The 26,060-nt window shown below is 36.5% G+C and overlaps 2 long non-coding RNA genes across 2 annotated transcripts in view; one reads left to right on the top strand and one right to left on the bottom strand.

Moving 5' to 3' along the window:
- The window catches only part of LOC141518130 (uncharacterized), a 76,533-nt gene extending 52,304 nt beyond the window's left edge, over nucleotides 1-24,229 (top strand). Inside the window, exon 5 of the long non-coding RNA XR_012477096.1 lies at nucleotides 24,124-24,229. This is a non-coding gene — a long non-coding RNA (uncharacterized LOC141518130). The remainder of the gene's footprint in view (nucleotides 1-24,123) is intronic.
- Nucleotides 1-26,060, bottom strand: part of LOC141518132 (uncharacterized) — a 79,685-nt gene that overhangs the window by 8,073 nt on the left and 45,552 nt on the right. The gene's annotated exons all lie outside the window — the stretch shown is intronic.

Below are 26,060 nucleotides of genomic sequence, written 5' to 3'. Positions count from 1 at the left end.
CAGATTTAGATAAACTGAATCATAAAATAAACAAGAAGGAAGTTAAGGAGGTAAATAGATTATTAGAAAACCTAGATATGATAGAATTATGAAGGAAATTGAATGGAGGATAGAAAGGAATATACTTTTTTTCTGTAGTACATGGCACTTACACAAAAATCAATTGTAGAAAGGCAGAAATAGTGAATACATTTTTCTCAGATGCAATACTGGGCCAGGGAGATATAGACTCAGAACTAATCTGAAACTAAATAACCTCATTTTAAAGAATGAGTGGATCAAGCAACAAATTATAGAAAGAATTAATTATTTCATCCTAGAGAATGACAATAATGATACAATATACCAAAATCTATGAGATACACTCAAGGTGGCTGTCAGGGAATATATTATATCTTTTAAATGCTTACATGAATAAATTAGAGAAAGAAGAAATCAATGAACTAAGTATGCAACTAAAAAAAATTAGAGAAAGAACAAATTAAACCAATCCCCAATTAAATAAAAATTAGAAATTCTAAAAATTAAAGGAGAAATTAATAAAATCAAAAGCAAGAAAACTATTGAATTAATAAATAAAACCAAGAGTTAGTTTATGAAAAAAACCATTAAAATTTGATAAACCTCTGGTCAGTTTGATTAAAAAACAGAAAGAAGAAAACCAAATTGCTAGTATCATAAATGAGAATGTTGAACTCTGAGGAAGAATTTAATGAGGAAGAAATTAAAGTAATAATTTGTAACTATTTTGCCCAGCTCTATGCCAATAAATTTGATAATCTAAGTGAAATGGATGAATATTTACAAAAATATAGGTTGCCCATATTAAATGAAAAGGAAATTAAAAACCTAAATAACCCTATCTCAGAAAAAGAAATTCAACAAGCCATGATTGAACTGCCTAAGAAAAGATCTCCAGGGTGGCTTCACAAGTGAATTCTATCAAACATTTAGAGAACAATTGGTTCCAGTTCTATATCAACTCTTTGGAAAAATAGGTGAAGACAGAACTCTGCTTAATTCTTTCTATGACACCAATATGGTGCTGATACCTAAACCAGGAAGAGTTAAAACAGAGAAAGAAAATTATAGACCTATATCCCTGATGAATATAGATGCAAAAATCTTAAATAAAATCTTAGCAAAATGCTTACAACAAGTTATCACTAAGATAATACACTATGACCAAGTAGGATTTATCCCAGGATTGCAGGGTTGTTTCAATATTAGGAAAACTGTTAGTATAATTGATTATATCAGTAACATATCTATCAGAAATCATATGATCATATCAATAGATGCTGAAAAATCTGTAGACAAAATACAGCACCCATTCATAATAAAAACACTAGAGAGTGTAGGTATAAATGGTTTGTTCCTTAGAATAATAACCAGTATTTATCTGAAACCATCAATAAGCATTATATGCAATGGGGATAGGCTTGAGGCATTCCCCATAAAATCAGGGCTGAAACAAGGATGCCCATTATCACCACTACTATTCAATATCATATTAGAAACATTAGCCTCAGCAATAAGAGAAGAAAAAGAAATTGAAGGAATTAGAATAGGGAAGGAGGAGACAAAACTTTCATTCTTTGCAGATGACATGATGGTATACCTAGAGAATCCCAAAAAGTCATCTAAAAAATTACTAGAAATAATTAGCAACTTTAGCAAAGTAGCAAGATATAAAACAAACCCTCATAAATCCTCAACATTTCTATACATGACTAGCAAGATACAGCAGAAAGAGCTAGAAAGAGAAATCCCATTCAAAACAACCTCAGACAAAATAAAATTCCTGGGAGTCTACCTGCCAAGAAAGACTCAAAAACTTTTTGAAAACAATTACAAAATTCTTCTCTGTAAATAAAATCAGATTTAAATACCTGGGCAAACATCAACTGTTCATGGATAGGTTGAGCTAATATAATAAAAATGACAATTCTACCAAAACTAAATTACTTGTTTAGTGTCCTACCAATCAAAATTCCAAAAAATTACTTTAATGAGCTAGAAAAAGTTGTAAATAAATTTATATGGAGAAATAAAAAGTCAAGAATTTCCAGGGATTCAATAGAAAAAAGGACAAAAGAAGGCGGCTTAATCTTACCAGATATAATATTATATTATAAAACATCAGTAATCAAAACTGTCTGGTATTGGCTAAGAAATAGAGTCATAGATCAGTGGAATAGACTCAGTTCAATAGCAGGAAATGATTATAGTCATCTGCTGTTTGATAAACCCAAAGAGTTCAGCTATTGGGATAAAAACTGTTTGGAAAATTGGAAGTTAGTATGGAAGAAACTTAGATTAGATCATCACCTCACCCTATACAAAGATAAGATCCAAATGTATATGGGATTTAGAGATAAAAAAACAATATTATAAGCAAACTAGAAGATCAAGGAGTAGTTTACCTGTCATATCTATGGAAAGGGAAACGGTTTATGAACACGGAAGAAATAGAGAACATCATTCAAAACAAACTAGATAATTTTGATTACATTAAATTAAAAACTTTTGCGCAAGAAAAATCACTTTAACCAAGATCAAAAGAAATGTCATAAACTGGGAAACAACTTTTGCAACTAGTATTTCTGATAAAGGACTCATTTCTAAAATATACAGAGAACTGAGTCAAATTTTCAAAAAAAAGCAAGCTATTCCCTAATTGACAAATGGTCAAAGGATATGCAAAGGCAATTTACAGCTGAGGAAATCAAGCAATCCATAGTCATATGAAAAATTGCTCCAAATCATTATTTATTAGAGAAATGCAAATTAAAGCATCTCTGAGATACCACCTCATGCCTCTCAGACTGGCCAATATGACCAGAAAGGACAATGATCAGTGTTGGAAGGGATGCAGGAAATCAGGGACACTAATACATTGTTGGTGAAGCTGTGAACTCACCCAACCTTTCTGGAGAGCAACTTGGAATTATGCCCAAAGGGCAACAAAAATGTGCATACCATTTGATCTAGCAACACTACTATTGGGTGTATATCCTGAAGAGATGATGAAAAAGGGTAAAAACATTACCTGTACAAAAATATTCATAATGACCCTATTTGTGGTAGCAAAAAAATTGGAAGTTAAGTGAATGTTCTTCAATTGAGGAATGGCTTACAAAACTGTGGTATATGTATGTCATGGAATTCTATTTTTCTATTAGAAACCAGGAGGGACAGGAATTCAGGGAAGCCTGGAAGGATTTACATGGACTGATACTGAGTGAGATGAGCAGATCCAGATAAACATTGTGTACCCTAACAGCAATATGGGGGTGCTGATCTACCTTGATGGACTTGCTCATCCCTTCAGTGCAACAATCAGGGACAATTTTGGGCTATCTCAATGGAGAATGCCATCTATATCCCGAGAAAGAATTATGGACGTTGAACAAAGACCAAAGACTATTACTGTCAAATTAGAAGACAACCCATTATATTATTATGCAATTGCACTATATCATACCTTATTTTTCTTCCTTAAGGATATGATTTCTCTGTTGTCACATTCAACTGAGATTAATGTATAACATGGAAGCAATGTAAATACTAACAGAATGCCTCCTGTGGGGGGTTGGGGGAAGGAAACAAGAATGGGGAGGATTGTAAAACTGAAAATAAATAAAATCTTTCTTAAAAAAAAGAATTGTCATTTGAAAGTAGGATTTGTTTTGTCCCAGAGGACAGAAGCAAGAGCAGTGGTTTGTTGCAAAGGGGCAAATTTAGGTTTGATATGAGGAAAACTCTCCAACCATTAGAAGAGTCCAAAAGTGCTATTTAGAGGGGTGGTGGGCTTTCCCTTGCTAAAGGTCTTTAACCAAAGGCTGAATGGGAGGTGTACTGAAATGAAGATTTATGTATAGATTGGATTTGATGATCTCTGAGGTCCCTTGTGTGTGAAAGTGAAAGGTTATGAAATTTCTAAATAACTGAATAGTAAAAAAAAAAAATAATTTACAACAATTTCCTTTGCTGTCAGCCTCCTAGCTTCTTAAGGCAGAACTAATATGTGCGATTAACAAAATAATGACGTTTTACTGAGAGAGGCTTGCTTCAGGTCACATTTGGATTGGACAATTGAACTTTATTGAGCATTTTCCATGTATTAGATGTAGGAGATATTTTCATCATAGCAATATATCAAATTTATACTTGACTAATACAGTTCATATTGCATCAGTTGTCTCCTTTGGGTCAAAACAACCCTGTGTAGGAGGAAGCAGAACCTTATTATCACCACTGAACAGAGAAGAAAACCAAGACCGAGAAGATGCCTTCCCAAGGTCATGTAATTAACAAGTGGTAGAAATAGAACTCAAAACTAAATATTTCCTGTTGACCCTTGAAACAGGGGAGGATCTGAATCTGGCTTCTAGTACTAGTGGACTTGTGTAAGTTCTTCTCTTTCTCCTTCCTCTTTTTGTTCTTAGCCTGTGTTTTAACTGGTATAGGAAATTCTTTGCATGGATATTTCCTGTATCAATGCATATTGACAACTAACCTGCACTTATTTTCCTAGGAATCTGCTTGGTCAGTGAGAACATCAATGCGTTGCCTAGAGTCGCAAGCCAACATATGGTAGGACTTTAATTCAGATGTTCCTGACTTAAATGCTGACTCTCTGGTTATTATTATCTGTACTGGGACAGGCCTGACTACCCCCTAGGACTATGATTAAATGAGCCAATTGAGACATCTGTCTTTGGTATACCATAAAGGGCATGATCCTGGGGGCCCTAGATAGCAGATCCTTGAGGAAGGGGGGCAGAAAGAACAGGTAGGGGTCCAAAATGACTTGAGGCAGCAAAGCTCTCCTCTTCTGAGCTGGTGATCACCCACCAAGCCCTCCTCAGCCCCATTGAAGGGGAAAAAACTGAGCAAACAATTCAGGAAAATTCCTGAGGGTGGAAGATTTTTGTCAACTTTAGTTAAATATAGATTTTAAATTGCCAAAATGTACTCAGCAGCCTGGAGACATGCTCGCAGTTGAGAAGTCAGCCAGTCAATAAACACAGTACATCAGAGTTTACCCTTTAATGGGGCTATATTAGCTCCCTTTGTAAAGGTTACTCCAAGGGAAAAGGAATATATCGCTCTTTGGCAAATGGGTGGGCAGCTCCCCTTAAAGCTCAACAGTGGTTTAATTGCTTTTGCAAAATGACTGTGTGTTGTTATTTGCAATAATAAAGAAAGTATGGTTCAAAGAGCCAGAAGAACAGCCTCGAGCCTGTTGGGTGCATCTTCCAACAGTCTAGAAAGTTCTTTGGGGACATGAACAGGCAGTTTGCAGACAAAGAAATCAAAGCTATCTAGAGTCATATAAAAATGCTTTAAATCACCTCATATCTATCACACTAACATGACAGGAACGGAAAACAACCCCTACCGTATCAGAGTGGTTATATGACAAACAAGGAAAATATTGAATGTTGAAGGTGCTTTAGGAAGATGGGACACTATAGCACTTTTTTTTAGGATTTTGCAAGGCAATGGGGGTTAAGTGGCTTGCCCAAGGCCACACAGCTAGGTAATTATTAAGTATCTGAGACTGGATTTGAACTCAGGTGCTCCTGACTCCATGGCCGGTGCTCTAACCACTGCACCACCTAGCCACCCTACTAAAGCACTCTTGGTGGATTTGTGAACTGATCCAACCATTCTGGGGAGCAATTTGGAACTTTGTCCAAAGAACTGTAAAACTTGCAAACCCATCCAGCAATACTACTGCTAGTTTTATATCCAAAGACATCTAAAAAAAAGGTAAAAGGATCTATTTATACAAAAATATTTGAACAACTCTTATTGTAGTGGCTAAAAATGGGAAATCAAAGGGATGTCTATCAGTTCTGGAATGGCTAAACAAGCTTATGATTTTTAGGAGGTCCACAGGAGAAGACAGGTATGGGTCCAGATTGTGAGAGGAGCACCATGGGCCATGGGGGTGGCCTTGACAGCAGTAGCAACAGCAGACAACTAGTCAGAAAGAAATGACCAGAACTGCTGGATGCAGTTCACATTGATTGGCAGCTCTCTTGTCCATAATCAGTTCTGGGTTGCAGTGCCAGGATGGAGAGAAGTTGCCATGGACTGTGTTAAGATTTGGTCAAGTTTCAGAGCCAAAAGGAATACTAGCACTAGCAGCTGCAGAGGAGCAGGGGTCCTTCTTGAGTAAAGACCAGAGTTATAGACCAGGTTAGCATGTCCTCACTCTTCCCAGAATCAGAACTACCTTGGAAGCACTGAAAACTTGAAGACTGTCAGATTTAATTCTGATAACAATAGCATAAAAAAAGCCTGGAACTTGTCTTAGGGCTTCCCCAAACCCAACTTTAACATAAAGATCAAAGTGAAGAAATAGGCTGGAAAAATGAGCAAATGATGGAAAATAATTTGACCAGAAAAACTACTAGAGTGGCTTGGAAGACCAGGACATAAATTCAGAAGATGATAACAATGTGAAAACAGTTACAAACAAAACCCCATAGAAAAATACTTATTGGACCAGGGCCCAGCAAGAATTCCTCAAAGAGTTGAAGAAAGAGATAAAAAAAAATGGTAGAAAAAAAGATGAGAAAAGAAATGAGTGATACAAGGAAATTATGACAAGATGATTAACAACTGCATAAAAGAGGCACAAAAATACTGAAGAAAATATCACCTAAAAGGATAGAATTGTCCTACTGGTAAAAGACACAAAAACTATCTAAAGAAAAGAACTACCTAAAAAAGCAAATTTACCAAATAAAAAAAGGAACAAAATTCATTGAAAAAATAATTCCCTATAAGATTTGAACATGAGAAAGTTATTGACTCCACGAGACTTCAAGAAACAATAAAACAAAGTCAAAAGAAGAAAAAAAGAAGAAAATGTGAAATATATCATTGTAAAAACAATTGACCTGGGAAATAGCTCAAGGAGAGCTAATGTAATAAATATTGGGCTACGTAAAGTCATGAGGAAAAAAAAAGAGCCTAGACATCATATTTCAAGAAATTATCAAGGAAAACTGCCCTGGTATTCTAGAATCAGTAAGTAAAATAGAAATTGAAAGAATCTCCTGACCAACTCCTAAAATAGATCCCAAAATGAAAATTTCAAAGAATAATACAGTCAAATTTCAGAGTCCCTATATTAAAAAGAAAATACTTCAAATTGCCAGAAGGAAATAATTCAAATACCATGGAATTATTGTCAGGATCAGGCAAGATTTATCATGTTAAAGGAATAGAGGACTTGGAATATTATATCCCAGAGGACCAAATAGATAATACTACAATCAAGAATAACCTTTTCAGCAAAATGAACATAATCCTTCGAGGGAAAAATAGACATTTAAATGGAAAAAGGACTTCTAAGCATTCCTGGTGAAAAGATGAGAGAATTGTTATAAGGACAAAAATGAAATAATATTTGTGAAGCACTTTGCATGATGCCTAGGACATAGTTTGTGCTATATAAATACTATTTATTGCTATTATTAGTAGTGCCCATACTTTTGGCAGATGGGTGTAGGATAATTTGAAGTGTGAAGAGATTTTAAAGAGGAAGACCAACCCCAAACTATTGCAAAACAGTCCAAGTATAAAGTGATAAGGCCCTTCATTATGGTGGTGTATTGTGTATAGAAAGGAGGGAACAAATAAGAGAGATGTCATGATGATATTAATGGCAAGTTTTGGTAACAGATTGGATATTGGGGATGGAACAGAGTGAAGAGCTGAGGAAAACACCAAAATTTTGAGCCTGGGTGACTATGAGGATAGGAATAACAGAAATGGAAAAGCTGGGAAGACAAGGAGGAAAGACCATGAATTCTATAAAAGTAGGAATTATTATTAGGCAACCTCTTTTTTTGTATATGTATTTCTTCTAATTAATATGGAATGCCCTTTATCCAGAAGTCCCCAATTCCTCTTCATAGCTGGCTGCTATTTGGAGTTTTTCTTCCTTCTCCCTTAATGTAGAGATTAGGAGATAAGGAGAAAAAAACAACAACAAAGAAATAAACATTGAGGAAGACACAGTAGGCTACTTATAATCACCCCTGTTACTGTCTTTCCCTAATGAGGAGAGAGTTTACAGGTTACCATGGCAACCAACATTCCCCAGAGCTCCACTCTATTTGAACATTCATTATAGAATGATTAGAATTATAGGATTTAAGGTTCAAAGGGACCTTCAAAACAGCATCTGAGATCTTTGATATACATCTGGAAGGGACTTTTGGGTCTATTTAATCCAACTCTATCACTGATTGAAGACACAGCATGACTTGCCCAAGGTCATGTGACACAATTACCTGACTTAGAATTTGACCCCATACCTGTATGACTCCATGTCCAGTTCTCTATTCATTGCACCATGCTGATGTTCTTTTGTCTAGTACAATCCTATCTATTTTCCTAGGAAAAGTAAGGGAGTATATGATATGGGGGATTTGGAATCTGGGAATCTGGATTTCCATCTTTTGTGTCATTGGAAAATATCTTCATTTTTGACCCTCAGTTTTCTCATCTTTAAAATAAGGGTATTCACTCAAATGATCTCTCAAGTTCTATGTGGTTCCAAAAGGCATGATTTCCTCTGAAACCTCAGTTCCTTCATCTATAAAATAAGGATAATAATGCTTATACTACCTACCTCATACTGCTATAAAGAAGTTGATTCATACACTTTTAAAAGCTACAGAATGAAATTGATGTTCATGATATTTTGAACACCAAAGTTTTAAAACAACTTCAAAGAGAGGAAAGTTCTTAATGATGTGATTTTTAAGTGGAGGCAGGAAAATGACTTTTGGGGGCTGCTGTAAAGGGGGGTTCCTTTTAAGATGGGGCTTGAAATAATAATATTTTTATATAGTGCTTCAAGTTAAAGTTGGCAAGATTTTACGTACAATATCTCATTTGTTCTGCTCAATAACCCCAGAGGTAGGAGTTATTGTTATTATTATTATTATTATTGTTATGTTCCTTTTACATAGGAGGAAACTGAGACTGAGAGAGATTATATGATTTGCCCAAGGTCACACAGTTAATGAAGGTCTGAGAGGCAGATTAAAGTGAGGTCTTTTTGACTCAACAATGAAAAACATTCTATGCTGCTTTGGTGAAGTCCACAAAATCACAGAGATTTTATGACTCTGTGGAGTGTTGTGGATGCTTAGGACATCTTTGAAGATTTTCCATTGCTACCAGGGGCCAAGGCCAAGGCTAAGGACCAAGGCTTGCTGGAGCTAGACCTCTGTTGGAGAGCCAGATCCTTCACTCAGAGGGAAAAGATAACTGCTCAGTTCATCCCACTTGCTTTAAAATATTCATGTAAGCATAGCCTAAGGCTATAGAATAATATAATAAGATGAGACTCTCTTTAAGTTCTTGATCTCTGGAGACAGAGAAAATCAGGAATATCAGTATCTCAACTCCTTCCCAGCTATGCCCTTTATCTGTAGGCTATGGGGCCTTTGTCAACTATAAAAAAAAGAAAAACTGGTATGAAAGAAATATTAATTATTAAGATTCAAACAGCATAATTATAATCCTTGTACCATAGGGAAGAGTAGGGGTAAAGGACAGGACTTTTGGAAAGGAGAATGAGGAGTGGGAGGCTGCTGGGTGACTAAGTCACACATGGCTGCACTTCTTGAGTCTTCCCAATAGTACAGTTAATGAGAACTTGTAGGTGGTGGGCCTACCCACATGGGTCTCAAAGTCTTTTACCTATTTGCTGTGTGTGTGTGTGTGTGTGTGTGTGTGTGCAGGGATGGTGTTTTCAATACTCCATAGAAGCCAGTGCTAGCAATCATTTGTTTATGGATCAATTCCATGAATTATTGGCTCAAGAACTCATTACTTTCCAGAGATCACCTGGGAGTCATCAAGGTGTAGATCAAAGAGAGTTGGGCTTGGAGTCAGAGACCTAAGTTTAAGATTTTATTCTATTATGGACTAGCCACATTGTGTTTTTGTGAGTAAGTCTCTTACTTAATTTGACTCTGCCTCATCATCTGTTAAGTGGTGGTGGTAATGGTTGTTGTGAGGAAGGTGTTTTGAGAACCTCAGAATTCTATGTAAATGTGAGCCATTTTTCTGCTGATGATTGATCCTATATTGAGAGACACTGGCATAATCCTTAGAACATAAAATGAAGAATGGCAGGGTTGGAAAGGACCTTAGAAAATTAGAAGTACTAAAATGAATTATAAGAATGTCCATTTGTGAACTCTTAGGAAGGACCTAGCAATTGATTTAGATAATTCATGGTAGAAGAACCTTTAAGGCAAAGGTTATTGATCTAGGAACTATTTCTTACTATTCATATGACCTTGATCAAGTCACTTCATAGATCTTGGCCTCATTATTTCATCTGTAAATTGAGAAGAGGTAGACTAGATTAGTGTTTCTTAAAGAACACCTGGGGACTCCTGAGAATATTTTAGAGGGTCAGTGAATTCATAAATATTTTCATACTAATAAGATGATTTATTTATTATACAGTAAACACTGATAAATATAACTCACAAAACAAATATTCTTTAAGAGTGGGTGATCTCAATAATTTTTATGAGTGTATAGGGTATTCAAATTAAAAGTTAGAGAAAGGGGTAGCTAGGTGGCACAGTGGATAAAGCACCGGCCCTGGAGTCAGGAGTACCTGGGTTCAAATCCAGTCTCAGACACTTAATAATTACCTAGCTGTGGGCCTTGGGCAAGCCACTTAACCCCATTTGCCTTGCAAAAACCTAAAAAAAAAGTTAGAGAAAAACTGGATTATCTCCTTAAAATCCTTTTCACTATTATATCCTGAATGCCATTATTATCTAAGATGTTCTTTAAATTGTTATTTTAAATACTAACTGTATTTCTATTTGTGATAAGGTTTCCAGACAAGTATATCAAGAGATTTTTGTAGATGTAAATTACCTGGTTTTTGTCTGAGTACTTGTCATAATTTTTCATATTATCTTAAATTGTAGAGAGATGTAGGTTGTATGATCATGGAGTCAGGTGGATTTAGAATTAAGCAATTGCAGAATCTGAAAGTGTTGATTAATGAGTAGATATCAGTCATTAGGGCGGTCACTATCAGGGTGCCGAAGAGCTCTATCCTAGTCTCTTCAACAATTTATTCAATGACTTACATGAATATGCATTAGTTAGGATTGAGGAAATTCACATAAAACAATTTCAATGGACTGAATTAGAGTAAATATTATCATATGAGACTTGAACAGTGGGAAGAAGCTAAAAAAAATGAAATTTGTACTCCAAAACAGCAATGTATCTTTAATTTTATTGATGTGGGTCTATCTGTATAGCTCTTGTCTACCTCCCCCCATAAATCTGCTATGGGGCACCATCTAATCATCTAGGGATTTTCCTAACATTCCTGACATTGCATGGCTATCATTGGAGCATCCAGTCTGTCCATTGGTTATTTTTAGATTTTACTGGGAAATTTTTCCTCCCTTGCCCTTTCTGCTTTATAAATTTCTTTGGTAAAATCCTCCTGTTGAATCTCTTGCATAATCTTCCTCTATAATGTATTTCAGTCTAATTATGACCCCCATTGGGAAGTCTCTGTCACATTATTGCTATTGTATAATCTACTTTATTTCTTTGGAGATTGTAGCTTTTTATGACTTGCAGCTAGATAGCATCATCTGAAGAATACCTAAGTCAAAAAAATGGAATTTAGTTTCAGGAAAAAATGACCCTCTAAGAACTTTGTAATTTCCTCAAAGGCATGCTAATCCAATTTCCTCTCTTTCCCTTTCAATTGGAAGTTCAGTTTATAGTGAATTTGCCAAGCTTATTCAAGATAGATGCAGTGATGGATGAATTTTATGTTTTGCCAATCCCACTGTATCTCATACTACATACAATAGGCATTTTCATCCACTTAGAATTACTTACATGAATGGTTAGACTAGACTTTTGAAGAATAATGGATTTCATATGAGAGGTCCTGCCCTGTTTTGGGGTTTAGTATAATTTAGAACTCACACAAGAACATATACAAAGAGGAACATGGATTTTTGACCCTCATCTATTGGAAAGGTCTTTGATAAGGGTAGTGAACATTTCTCATGAGTATCAATTCCCTATTGTCACCCCTAAGTCTCAGGTCTGAAGTAGAATTACTTGAATCACTTTGATAATCACTTCTGATAAAAAAAAAAGCTCTTTCACATTTAGTGATTGTCCTTTTGGGATCATTAACCCCCAGGGACTCACTAGCTTCCCTGGTTCTGAAGATAGAAGACACTTGCTGAGGGGGGTGGGGTCCTTTAAGATGAGGGGAATGTTGGGAAAGGGACCCAGATCCTCATTTGGTATTACTAATTAGAGGGTGCTTGAAGTTATCACTTTGATATTTTCTCAGGATGTTTTGTTGATTTTGATATTTTCTTCTTAAGACAAAGATTCTTAATCCAAGATCTGTGGGCTTAAATTTTTTAAATTTTTAAATTTTATTCTACTTGATTTTATATTGCTGAATTTTGTTATGGTGTACAGTGTTCTTCTGGTTCTGCTCATCTCACTTAGCATCAGTTCATGTAAATCCTTCCAGGTGTCTCTGAATTCCCATCCCTCCTGCTTTCTAATAGAAAATAGTGTTCCATAACATACATATACCCCAGTTTGTTCAGCCATTCCCCAATTCATGGACATTCACTCAATTTCCAATTCTTTGCCACCACAAATAGGGATGCTATGAATATTTTTGTTCAAGTGATGTTTTTTACCCTTTTTTCATAATCTCTTCAGGGTATAGAGCCAGTAGTGGTATTGCTGGATCAAAAGGATATGCACATTTTTATTTCCCTTTGGGCATAATTCCAAATTGCTCTCCAGAAAGGTTGGATGAGTTCACAGCTCCACCAACATGCTTCAGTGCCCTAGATTTCCCTTTTCCCTTCCAGCACTGATCATTGTCTTTTCTGATTATACTGGCCAGTCTGAAAAGTGTGAGGTGGTACCTCAGAGATGTTTTAATTTGTATTTCTCTAATCAGTAATGATTTGGAGCAATTTTTCATGTGACTATGCATTGCTTTGATTTCCTCATCTGTAAAGTGCCTCTGCATATTGTTTGATCATTTGTCAATTCAGGATTGGCTTGTTTTTCATAAATTTGACTCATTTCTTGGTATATTTTAGAAATGAGTCCTTTGTCAGAAGCACTAGTTGTAAAAATTGCTTCTCAATTTACCACATTTCTTTTGATCTTGGTTATAGTGGTTTTGTTTGTGCAAAAGCTTTTTAATTTAATGTAATCAAAATTATCTAGTTTGTTTTTAATGATGTTTTCCATATCTTTCTTGGTCAAAAACTGCTTCCCTTTCCATAGATCTGACAGGTAAACTATTCCTTGATCTCATAGCTTGCTTATTAGATTGTCCTTTATGTCTAAATCTTTTATTCATTTTGGTTTAAAATTTTTTTAAAAATTACATTTTGTCAACTGTTTCAATGGAATTATTTCCTATACCATCTCAATGTATTTTTTTAGGCTTTTGCAAGGCAAATGGAGTTAAGTGGCTTGCCCAAGGCCACACAGCTATGTAATTATTAAATGTCTGAGACTGGATTTGAACCCAGGTACTCCTGACTCCAAGACTGGTGCTTTATCCACTGCGCCACCTAGTCGCCCCATCATCTCAATGTATTTTACTTTATGAATGAAATAAACTTTCCAAGAAGGAAGAAAGGAAACAAAAATTTAATAAGTACCTACTATGTTCCAGGGATTTCACCAAGCACTTTACAAACATTATCTCACTTTATCCTTAGAATAACCATGGGAACTAGATGCTATTATTATTATCTTTATTTTACGATTAAGTAAACTGATGCAGACAAAAGTTAAGCAACCTGCCCTATTTCATACAGCTAGTAAATGTCTAAGGTTAGATTTGAATTTAAGTCTTTCTGACCCCAGATCTATCCTTTTATTCACTGCATGACCTACTTGCCTGAAAAGTGCGTCTGTAGGCTTCATTGGATTACATACTTGGTTAAGAGCCCCAGTATTAAGATATCAATTTGTTGAACTGAGTAAAAAAATTTTTAATAGTCACAAACCTGCAAGCATAGTTGGTCTTAAATTCTCTACTTTCAGTGAATTGTGAGCTTATAAATATGTGATCTGTTATTGGATATAATTTGTGAAAAACAAGTTTGTTCCATTCTAATGGTTTCATTGAGATGGAATATGTAATGAAAATCAATGTAAACATTTTTATTTGAGATAAAAAATCAATTGCATGAGAATATGTTGGGCTGGAAACAAGGAGAGAGGCAGAGAAAGATGAGAGAGAGAGAGAGAGAGAGAGAGAGAGAGAGAGAGAGAGAGAGAGAGAGAGAAGCAGACAGATAGATAGACAGACACAAACAGAGACAGACAGACAGACATAGAGGATTGTCAGACTAGAAAGAAACTCGGGGAGGGAATAGGACCACAGATATTGAGTTAGAAGGCACTTAAAAGTCACCTGGTTCAGCTCCAGGATTTCACAGATAAGTGTAGTAAGCAGCTGAAGTGGGATTTGAACCTAGATCCTGGGACTTCAGAACCAGGACACATTCCATTGTATTACCTAAAGACCTCTAGTGTTCTGACAGTAGGTGGGGCAGCAGGAAGAGTTTGGGCCATTCATTCTCTTTCTTTGAGAGACAGTTTTTTCCTTTGGAAAGAAGGGCTTCTAACTCTTGCACTGTGTCCCCACTTCTGTAGAATTTTAGAGGAAAGGGCTTGGTATAGATTAAAGCTGTAGATATGGGGGCTTTCTCTAGACCTTGAGGTCACACCAAACCAGGTCTTGCCTCTTGCCTCCCCCTCCCTCCCCCTCCTCTTCTGAGTTCCATGTCTTTTTTCCACTGTATCCCATCACCCTACCTAGATAATGTCAGTAAGCCTATGCCCTCCTATTGTCACCCCTAACTCTCTGGTTTGAAGCAGAATTATTTAAATGACTCTAATTTTTTTTTTTTAAAAAGGCTTTTTCACTTTTGGTGCCTGTCCTTTTGCGATCATTACACCCAGGGACTCACTCCCTTCCTCAGTTCTGGAGACAGAAGACACTTACTGAGGGGGATGGGGTCCCTTAGGGTGAGGGGAATGTTGGGAAAGGGCCCAAGATCCTTATCTGGTCACACAAGAGCCAAGCAAATATCTTAACCATTTGTTTCTTCTTAAATAATTTCATTTGCTCCAACATCTGCTTATTTAACCTTTTTGCTGTCCAGAAGAAACATCCCAGCTATTCTCTGGCAACTGGACTGCCTGCGATGAAATTGAAATGTCAAAAGAACCCAGCATCAGTTGCTCCCCCTCCCTTAACCCCAATGCAGGCATATTTTGGTACTTGTTTGAATTCTCTTCACATTAGAAAATCCAAGAAAATACTGGCTTTTCTTCCACACAAATCCATGAAGTCCCAGCAGAGAACACAGCAAGTTAGAGAAGGAACAGGCTTGAGAAGAAAGCAGGTCACAGCATGAAAGGACATGAAATCATAGAATGGTAGCACTGTCAGGACCTTAGAACATGAAATGTCAGAACTGGAAGAAAGCTTAGAACACAGATAGATCCTTAGAACACAAAATGCCAGTGCTGGAAGAAAACCTTAGAACGTAGAATGTTAGAGTGGAAAGGACCTTAGAACATAGACTGTCTGAATTCTACCCAAATTAAATTACTTATTCAGTGCTATTCCAATCAAACTACCAAATAACTACTTTACCAAGCTAGAAAAAAATAGTAACAAAATTCATCTGGAACAACACAAAGGCAAGAATAGTAAGGAAACTGGTGAATAAAAATGTAAAGGAAGGTGACCTAGCTCTACCAGATCTAAAATTATGCTATAAAGCAGCAGTCATCAAAACTGCTTGGTACTAGTTAAGAAATAGAATAATGGATCAGTGGATTAGGATCGATTCAAGGAAACTGCAGTAAATGACTACAGCAACCTACTCTTTGCTAAACCCAAAGATATCCCTTTCTGGGATAAGAACTCATAATTTGACAAAAATTGTTGGGAAAACTAGAAAATAGTATGGTAAAATCTAGGCATAGATCCACATCTCACACCCTATACCAAAATAAAGTCAAAATGGGTACAGGATTTAAACATAAAGGGTGACATCATAGATAAATTAATAGACTAAGAAATACTCTATCAGATCTATTTAAAAGGGATAAATTTATGATCAAACAAAATTTGGAGTACATTATAAAATGCAAAATGAATGATTTTGACTATTAAATTAAAAAGGTTTTGCACTAATAAAATCAATACTGTAAAAATTAGAAGGAAAGCAGCAAACTGGGAAATAATCTTCACAGCTAGGAGTTCTAATAAAAGTCTCATTTCTAAAATATATAGAGAATTGCATCAAATTTATAAGGTTATAAGTCATTCCCCAATTGATAAATGATCAAAGGATATTAATAGACTATTTTCAAATGAAGAAATTAAAACTATATATAATCATATGAAAAATGCCCCCAAATCATTATTGATTAGAAAAATGCAAATTAAAACAACAACGAGGTATTTCCTCACACCTATCAGATTAGCCAAGATGAGGAAAAAGGGAAAATGATCAATGTTGGAGAGGTTGTGGGAGGATTGGGACATTGATGCATTGCTGGTGGAGTTGTGAACATATCCAACTATTCTCGAGAGCAATTTGGAACTATGCGAAAGAGCAATAAAACTGTTCATACCCTTTGATCCAGCAATTCCAATTCTAGGTCTATATCCAGAAGAAATTATAAAAAAAATGGGAAAAGTCCTACATGTTCCAAAATATTCATAGCAGTTCTTTTTGTAGTGGCAAAGATTTGGAAATTGAGGGGATGCCCATCAATTCGGGAATGGCTAAACAAATCATGGAACTAGAGAAGCAAGGAATGACTTACAGGATCTGATGCTGAGCAAAGGGATCAGAACTAAGAGAATAATGTACACATTAACAACAATGTTGTGAGATCATCAACTTTGATGTAAGCAACTCCTCTCAGCAGTTGCCAGAACTAGGTCAACCATATAAGACCGATTATGGGCAATGATATCCTCATCCAGAGGAAGAAAAGCAAAGCAAAATAAAACAGAAAGAAAAGAAAAACCAATCCTTTAGAATCTGATGAACATATTATAAAAATTATCTCCTATGCTTCTCTTTCCCTTAATCCTAATTCCTCATACCCAAGATGACTAATATGTAAACATGTCTATCCAAAATATGTATGTATGATGATAATCTGACTGCTCACTGCTGAGGGGAGGTGGGGTGGGAAAGGAGGGTGGAAGGAAATTTTGTAACTTAAAAATATACATGTACATATGGATGAAAATAAATAAATAAATTTAAAAATAAAAAAGCTCTTAAAAAAAGAACTTAGACTAAATGCTGGAAGGAAACTTAGAACATAGAATCTTAGTTCTAGAAGGATCCTTTGAACATAGTATGATAGAGCTGAATGAACTTTTAGAACATAAATCTATTGTCTAAGAGATCTTTGAACAATCATAGATAACCTTAGGACATTGAATGTCAATACTCAAAGGGACCTTGGAACTTAGAATGTTTGAACTGTATGGACCTTTAGCATATGAATTGTTAGTGCTGAAAGGAATCATAGAATATCAACTATTTACTGCTGTTTAGTCTTTTTTAGTCATGTCTGAATTATTAGGACCCCATTGGGGTTTTCTTGGCAAAGATACTGGAGTGACTTGCCATTTTCTTCTCCAACTCACTCTACAGATGAAGAAACTGAGGCAAAAAGGGTTTAAGTGGCCCAGGGTCACATAGGTAGTGAGGCCAGATTTGAACTCAGGAAGATGAGTCTTCCTGACTCCAGGTCCAGAACTCTATTCACTGAGGCACCTAGCTTTGCTCCTGTTGACTGTTAAAAAGGAATAGGACCTTTCAATGTAAAATGTTAGAATTAGAATAGACATTAGAGGAGAAAATGTCAGCTCTTAGGGACACAGTTTGTTTCTGTTCTTGAAGATGTCTATAATGATACTTTTGTGCAGAAGCTGTTATTGGCAATATATTTTGGTCCTACAACCACAAGTGTCTCTGCAGTGCCCTTTGGGCATGCAATTGGAATCCTTTGGAGAGTCTGATATACCATCAACTGAAGTGATGCAGCCTCAGGAACACCAAAAAGAAGGGGCTTGATTGTTGAAAGCAACTTGGGGTCACTGGAAATGCTGCACCATTTCTTAAATGAGATCCAATTGAATCTTTTTTTTCCTGTTCAATGCTGGCTCCATCTCACTGTCCTTTTTTGACCCTTTATAATCAATCTTTAATTGATCAGTCAACACACATTGATTAATTACTTGTTTAATTTACTTAGAGAGGGGCTTCAGGGAGCTTATATTCTATGTCTATGTAATTCTAATGATCAGAGTGCCTTGAATAGAACAAGTCTCTTAGCTGGCATACAACATCCTTCGCCATCTTGCCCCAAGCGACTTTTCTAGCTTTTTCTTATATTAGTCCTCACCATGTACATTTGACTCAAGCCAATATAATACATGTTTAGAGATCCAGGAAGTACCCTGGTCTTATCAGCAACACATTTATTTGCCAGACTTAGGGTGGGTTACTCCTGGAAATGGCTAATCTCACCCTTTAACATTGAAGGTAATAATCATCAACCATAGAATGGGTGAATGTTTTCTGAGTTTGCCTTGAAATTCTGGGAGTGCCTCCTGCTTAAGCTGTGTAGCTTCCCATGCACTGACTGGAAGGAGGGGGATCACTAAAGGATTTGACAGGGGTCAGGGTGGGGGGAGTGAGATTCACTACTGTGAATTGGATAGTTGACATGGCTAATTTATTTGTGATGGATTGGAGAGGGGATAGAATGGGGGAAAGGGGCTTTTATGTCAGTAAAATTATTGACCCCCTAATCAAGAGGATATTATGATTACATAGGTGAGGTGAGATAAGGGTTCAGATTAGGGATGTGGTGATGGGAATCAGAAAGAAGGAAATGGGTGGGAGAGTTATTGAAGCATGAGAATTGAAAAGATTTGGCAAATAACTAACTGTATTGGGGTGATGGTGGTGATAGAAATGAGAAAATCCAAGATGACTAAGATTTTCCTTGTACTTTTTTTAAGGTTTTTTGCAAGGCAATGGGGTTAAGTGGCTTGCCCAAGGCCACACAGCTAAGCAATTACTATGTGTGTGAGGCCCGGATTTGAACTCAGGTACTCCTGACTCCAGGGCCAGTGCTCTGTCCACTGCACCACCTAGCCACCCCTACTCTAAGATTTTCAATCCTGGTTTTGGGGAGTGTAGGAGACCTATCCCTAATTTACATTGACTGTATTTTGGAGCCATGTGCTGCAGAAGAAAGGGTTCTAGACCAGGAAATGGAAGATCTTGATATGAATCCTTGCATGACCTTAGGCCATTTGAATTTAAACCTCTGAACCTTGGGTTCTTCCTGCTCTATCTGCTCACAGGGTTATAGTAAAGAGAGATGACTTTTGGATATGAGAACTCTAAAGGAAGATGGAATCTTTTAACTCTCAACAAAAATCTAAAATACCAACTCCAAGTTCATCGTAGTTCAATCTCCCACAGAGCCAGGACTCTACTGCCTCTGCTTAGAACTGAAACTTAGCCCAAACTCAAGATTCTTGGATTCAGGAGTCTTAAGGGTTTGTATGGGGGGAAGGTGGACTTTCTTCCCATAACCACCTAGGTAATTGTCCTTAGATCTCAAAGAGGAACATGATATCAAGGAAGTGATGTCATGACATTACATGCAATTTGGATTAAAGTGAGGAGGTATTGTGCAAAGACACCACTCTCACTATCTCCTCCAGAGTTGTCTGATATAGGAACTGGTCAACTGGTGTTGGCCCAGACACTGGGATACCTTGATCTTTAAGACCTAGGTCTTTCCCAGATCATCAAGGTGCTGTGGCATTGTCAAGTGCATGGTGTCCATACTTCTGATGAGCAAATCTTTCCTTCTAAACACAGCTAAAAAGAGAGATTGTTTCAGTAGGGTGATTTTGAAAACAAAGCCTTTTCCATCTAGGCAGCTAATGGAAAGAAATTCCTATTTTTGTGAAAGGGGATCAAGGAATGTCTTTTTCAAGAAGTAGGTCTCTGCTGTCTCTCACATGCACATCTCCATCTTAGATGATCTAGGAATGTTCAAAGCCTAGTTACATCATATACACATATTAATTCATATTACACATGGATGTGTGTATATGTGTTTTCATGTATATGTTTATTTTTATATTTATGCTGAATATATTTTATATATTAGAAAGTGAATTCCTTGCAAGTAGGGATTGTTTAAATTTTGTACTTTCACACTCAAGAGTTGGCACTTAGTGACTTAAAAAGTAATTCTTGGGGGCAGCTAGGTGGTGCAGTGGATAAAGCACCGGCCCTGGGGTCAGGAAATAATGACCTAGCTGTGTGGCCTTGGGCAAACCACTTAACCCCATTTGCCTTGCAAAAAACAAAAAAACAAAACAAAAAAAAGTAATTGTTGAGGGAGAGATAAATGGTGCCCTAGTTAGAGAATCAACCCAGGTTCAGTAGGATCCTGAGCTCAAATAGTCTCACCTACTTACTAGCTGTGTGCCTCTGGGCAAGTCACTTAACCACAATTGTTTCAAAATCAATAAAATACTTGTTGACTGATTGACTGACTAAGGCCAAGGGACCTAGTGTTCAGTCTTAGCTTTGGAATTACCTTGCCCTATTAGCTTAGCATTTGACTAAACATTTGATTCCTCTGTCAGTGAGGACAAGCAACCCTGTCAACCCTTCTAATGGAGTTGAGCAAGGATGCTTATCTTTGTGAGCTTTCACTGAGATATAAGATAAGGAAGCATTCTGAAGAAGGATTATTCAGTTTTTTTAGTCTCCAGACCCCTTTACAAACTTAAAAATTATTGCAGACTCCAAAAATTTTTTATTCATATGGGTTATATCTATCAATACTTGCTATATTAGAAATTAAAACTGATAATTTTTAAACTATTATTTCCAAGCAACATTTAAAAACCTATTACATATTAACACAAATGACATTTTTTATGAACACTAACTACATTTTCCAAAGTTTAGGGAGAAGAGTGGCATGATTTTACTTATTTTTGCAAATCTCTTTAATGTCTTACTTAATAGAAAATTGCTACATTCTCATAGCTATTTTTACATTCAATAGTTTGTGACATGTTTTGTTGAAGAACGAAAAGAAAATCTGGTCTCAAACATATATGTACTTGGGAAAGGAAAGAGTATTTTAATCTTCAGAAAATTGTAATATATTTTTGACCTTGAGGACCTCCTGAAAGGGTGTCAGGGACCTCCAAGAGTCCTTTGGTGGTATTTTAAGCATAGTAAAATAATTCATGGAATTGTAGTGTACTTGGTTTTTAGATCCAAGGCTCTGGACTATGGCCCCATTTGGACAAGTCCTATTTACCTTTTTAAGACTCAGTTTGTTCAACTGTAAGACTAGAGATGATAATGTTTACCTCACCTAATTCATATAAGTTGTTAGGAACAGAGAGGGCAGAGAAGTGGTTGATAATCTTCAAAGAAATATTGAAAAGTAATTATTTGTTATTAAAGTGCTACAGAAATAGGATTGCTTCCTATCAATAGGAAAAGAAAGTCTATTTAGTGAAGTTAACTTCATAGATGAATATAAGAGTATAAAAACATCTGTGGTTTTTCTTTGCTTTCCAAAGAAGAGTTAGCATTTGAGACCCTCCCAAATCAAGCCTCATGCTCCCTCTATTACAGTGGTGATAGTATTAGTCTAGACTCTACATATGATCCCACTTGTGTGTCCCCTGGCAAATTGATTAATTTTTCTGTGCCTCAGTTTCTCCATGAGTAGAGCAAAAAGAACTGGATTAGATGACCTCTCTGGTCCCTGCCAGCTCTATAGATCCATGATACTAATATAGCTGCTTACTGTGGGCATAAAGTCCCTCACTGTCCCTCACATGATAACTTGTTTTCTTTTTAGAAGGTTTTGACTTTGAGGACATCCAGAAAAGGTGTCCGGGAAGGGACTGGCCTAATAGGCAAGGTAATGCCAGAATTAAGACTAGACACAAGGTCTCTTGGCTCCTAGTCAATCAATTAATCAATCAACAATTATCTTAGCAATAATTGCATATATATATGTATACAAATGTGAAGGAAATTATGATTTTCATATTAATCAATATAATATCTATAAATGAATATATTAACAATTTAAAATTTTCTGTTCAAACTCAACACACTTTAAAGTGATCAATCAATTCTTGACAACATTCTCACAATCAATGAATTCCTATGCCTGTGTATGTTAAGTGAAGTGAATCAAAGACTTTCAGAACCTGTTCCCATCACAGAACTCTGATCCGTACCTGGCAAGCAAAGTAATAACTCTCAAGACTTGAAGCATCAACTTAATTGTTCCCACAGGACTTGAGATCACCTTTATTGTCCTTCACTTATGGGCTTGCTGTGAGAAACTGTTCCAGTCTGGGAATGATGGCTTTGTAATCCACCTTCCCTTTTGTTATTTGTATGTATAACCTCTGCCTGTACTGCAACAGAAGGAGCTCTCCTTCTGAAACCATATCTCTCACCATGAAATAATTTTTTTTTGTTTTTAGGTTTTTGCAAGGCAATGGGCTTAAGTGGCTTGCCCAAGGCCACACAGCTAGGTAATTATTAAGTGTCTGAGGCTGGATTTGAACTCAGGTCCTCCTGACTCCAGGGCCAGTGCTCTTTCTATTGCATCACCTAGCCACCCCCCCCCCCGAAATAAACTTCTGTTGCTTGTTGGCCCCCCTCAAATATGGTCTGTTCTCTTCCATCTCTGGCTCTTCCCAGGCTAGAGACCACTACAGTTAAATTCTGTTAACACACACACACACACACACACACACACACATGCACAAATTCTATCTTCCCCCAAAGACAATCCCAACATAAGCATGAGAAATTGGTCTTATTCTCTGAAAATCAGTTCAGCATTTAGGTATTCATTCAATAATTCATAAATTGATTCATGGTGCTTTCTAGTTATGTGATCTCAGATAAGTCAGATGCCTTCAGAAGATAGATTGAGAATAATGGAAAGAATTCTAGATTTGGAGGACTGAGGGACTAATTTCCAATATTGTGTGATCTTGGGTTAATAACTGCCTCATTGAACCTTATATTATTTAAAAGAAGGGAATTTATCCAGAGCATCACTAAGATCCCTTACAACTCTAAATAAATGATCCCATGTGTATATTTTTTAAACTTTGAACTTCTCTTTAACCACGATTTCTGATTTTATATCAATTATTTATTTAGTAACATACAGGTACCATATTGGGTGATGGAGAGAGGGAAAAATGTCAAGTTTTTGCCTTTAAGAAGCTTGTATTCTATACTGTTTTCACTTTTTTTTTAGCTGTTCTCTTTTGTTCTGTTTCTTCTTTTACAACATGACTAATATAGAAATATGTTTACATATTTCATCTTATCATCTTGGGGAAGGAGTATGGGAAGGAAGGGAGGGAGAAAAAATTTGAAATTCAAAATCTTATAAAAATGAGTGTTGAAAACAATTGGAGAAGTTTTATTTGTTCATATGCATGCTGACAATGCAATAAAAATGACAATTCTACCCAAAAAGGTTGAAGAAAAAAGAAACAAAAACTTTGCATTCTACCAGAGTTGATATAACCTATATTTAGAAAACAATATGATAGGAGGAGAATGCACAAAAGAAAAAAGAGATGTGCCAACAAAAATAGCATTTGGGAAAAATTGAGAAAGGAGAGAACTGAGGATGTCATGGAAGTCTTTTTTAGGAAAAACAATAGCCGGACAGAACCTTGAAGGAAGAAGAGTCTGAATGAAGATGAAGAAGAGGAGCATTCCATGGGGGAACAGTCCTGGTGGGTTTATAGAAGCAAGAGATTATTTTGTTCTTAAAGAGAAGTCATGTGAGAGGAGGTCAGAAAGGTAGGCTACTGTCAAATCACAGAAAGCTTAAATTGCAACCTAAGGATTTTGCATTTTATTTTAGGTAGTCACTGAAGTCTTTTGATCATGGGAATGACATGTTTTAGGATGATCATTCCAGAAACTGTGGAGGATGGATTGCAGAAGAGAAAAGTTTGAAATTAAGGTGACCCTGGGTAAGTCTTGTAACTTCTTTGCCTTAGGTCCTTCCTCTGTCAATGAGGGGGCCGAAGGAGATGATCTATCAGTTCTCATTGAACCCTAAATATAATATATGCAATGAAGAAAAATCCAATGTAAGATTAGTATTTTTACAGAAAAAGGAGAACTGTCTAATGGTACTCTGTGTCTCTGTGTGTTTGTGTGTGTGAAGGACACTGGAGAGCCTTGTTCCTTAGCAAGGAGAAGGTTTCCTTCAATCTTTGAGACCAGAAAAAAGTAGGAGAGAAGAATTGTTGACTTTTCTAGCATTTCCTAACCTAAGCAAGAATTTTGAAGGCCCCTTGGGATGCTGAAAAGATGGACCCTCACCAGAAACAAAGGTCCTTCAAGAACTTGGCCTGCTCAGCATCAGTTTATTGATTAGGGCAGGTGGAGGTGGGAGGGAGGAGTCAGGGCCAAGAAAGGAGGAGTAAAGACCCTGTTCTACAGGATTTTGGCTTCTTGATGTGCTTCTTGAGTTTTGAAAGTTTCCTTTGAAGCCTGTGCTTACCTCTCATCTCTGCATTGCTCAGATCAAACTTGCCACTCTCCCCAGAGTCTCTTGGCTTTAATCTTCTTAAGTTTCTTTTTCAGCTTGTCTGTACAAAGCTTTATCTCTGGCTCCCCAGCAAGAGAACCTTGGAAAGCTGTTAATGTGTCCTCTGAGGCCATCATGGCTGATTGATAGCAAGGAACGTGGGCTCCTAAGGTGCTAATGGTCTTGCTTTTAAAAACAAAAAATATTTTTCTTTTATTGACCCCAAGGCTGAAAGGGGATTTACTGGCTAAGACTCAATTTAAGTGCAGATGCATCTTCTGACAGATGCATGTTCTATGGGGAAAAGAGGACAAGGGAGTCTTAATATGAGTCTATATCTAAATTCAAGTGTTTCTTTCTTAAACTGGGGTTTATGAATTTTTTTGTATATTATTTCAATATAATTGCTCTCCTTTATATAATGGTGTATACTTTATATTTTGCATATAAAATATTATTTGCAAAAGGCCCTGTGAGCTTATTCAGATTGCCAAAGGGATCCATGACACAAAAATGCAAAGAACTCCTTGAATAACATGATGTAGAATAGAAAATCTCCTAGATAGAGAGGGAAGGGACCTGGGTTCAAATCCCAGTTCTGCTATTCAGCAGCTGAATGGTCTTAGACAAGTATCTTTTTTTGATCCTCAGCTTCCTAAGCTCTAACAGAAGTGAATTGGCCTAGATAATCTCTAAAGTCTATTTTGGACATGCTATTCTGCTTTCCAGAGTCATATCAAGATCTAAATCCTATAATCTCAACCCTATGGTGAAGACAGAAAGTGTGGTTAGGGTGTTGGAGAGTGAGCAGAAACTCAGAGTAAAAAGGGAATTGGGGATTGCTGGAGCTTCCGTGTTCCTACTGCCTGATGCTTGGTCCCTAATTCTCGGGAACAGGAAATCTGGATTAAACCTTGTTAGTATAATTTAGATAGGAGGCTCTAGACTAGGCTGACTCTGACTTTTTTTAAAATAATTTTTCCCTATTACTCACTTTCCTAGCTCGGTGTAGCAATGTGTAGGGTGCAGGAGCAGAGCAATCCATGATAACAAATCAACAAAGATACTGGTGAATAATTTCTCCAGTCCCCCCAAGGAAACAAAGGTAGAATGACACTACATTGCAAGCATGCAGGAATTATTATTACCAATCTCAGTCAGCCATTCAGAATAACAGATGCTCAAAGATGAAGCAATCAATCCATCACTAAGTAGTTATTAAGTTTCTCCTATACTCCAAGCATTAAGTTGGGCTCTAGGGG

This window comes from Macrotis lagotis, chromosome 3 (assembly GCF_037893015.1).
Source record: "Macrotis lagotis isolate mMagLag1 chromosome 3, bilby.v1.9.chrom.fasta, whole genome shotgun sequence".
NCBI lineage: Eukaryota > Metazoa > Chordata > Mammalia > Peramelemorphia > Peramelidae > Macrotis > Macrotis lagotis.
This window is presented reverse-complemented; position numbering and strand designations above follow the sequence as displayed.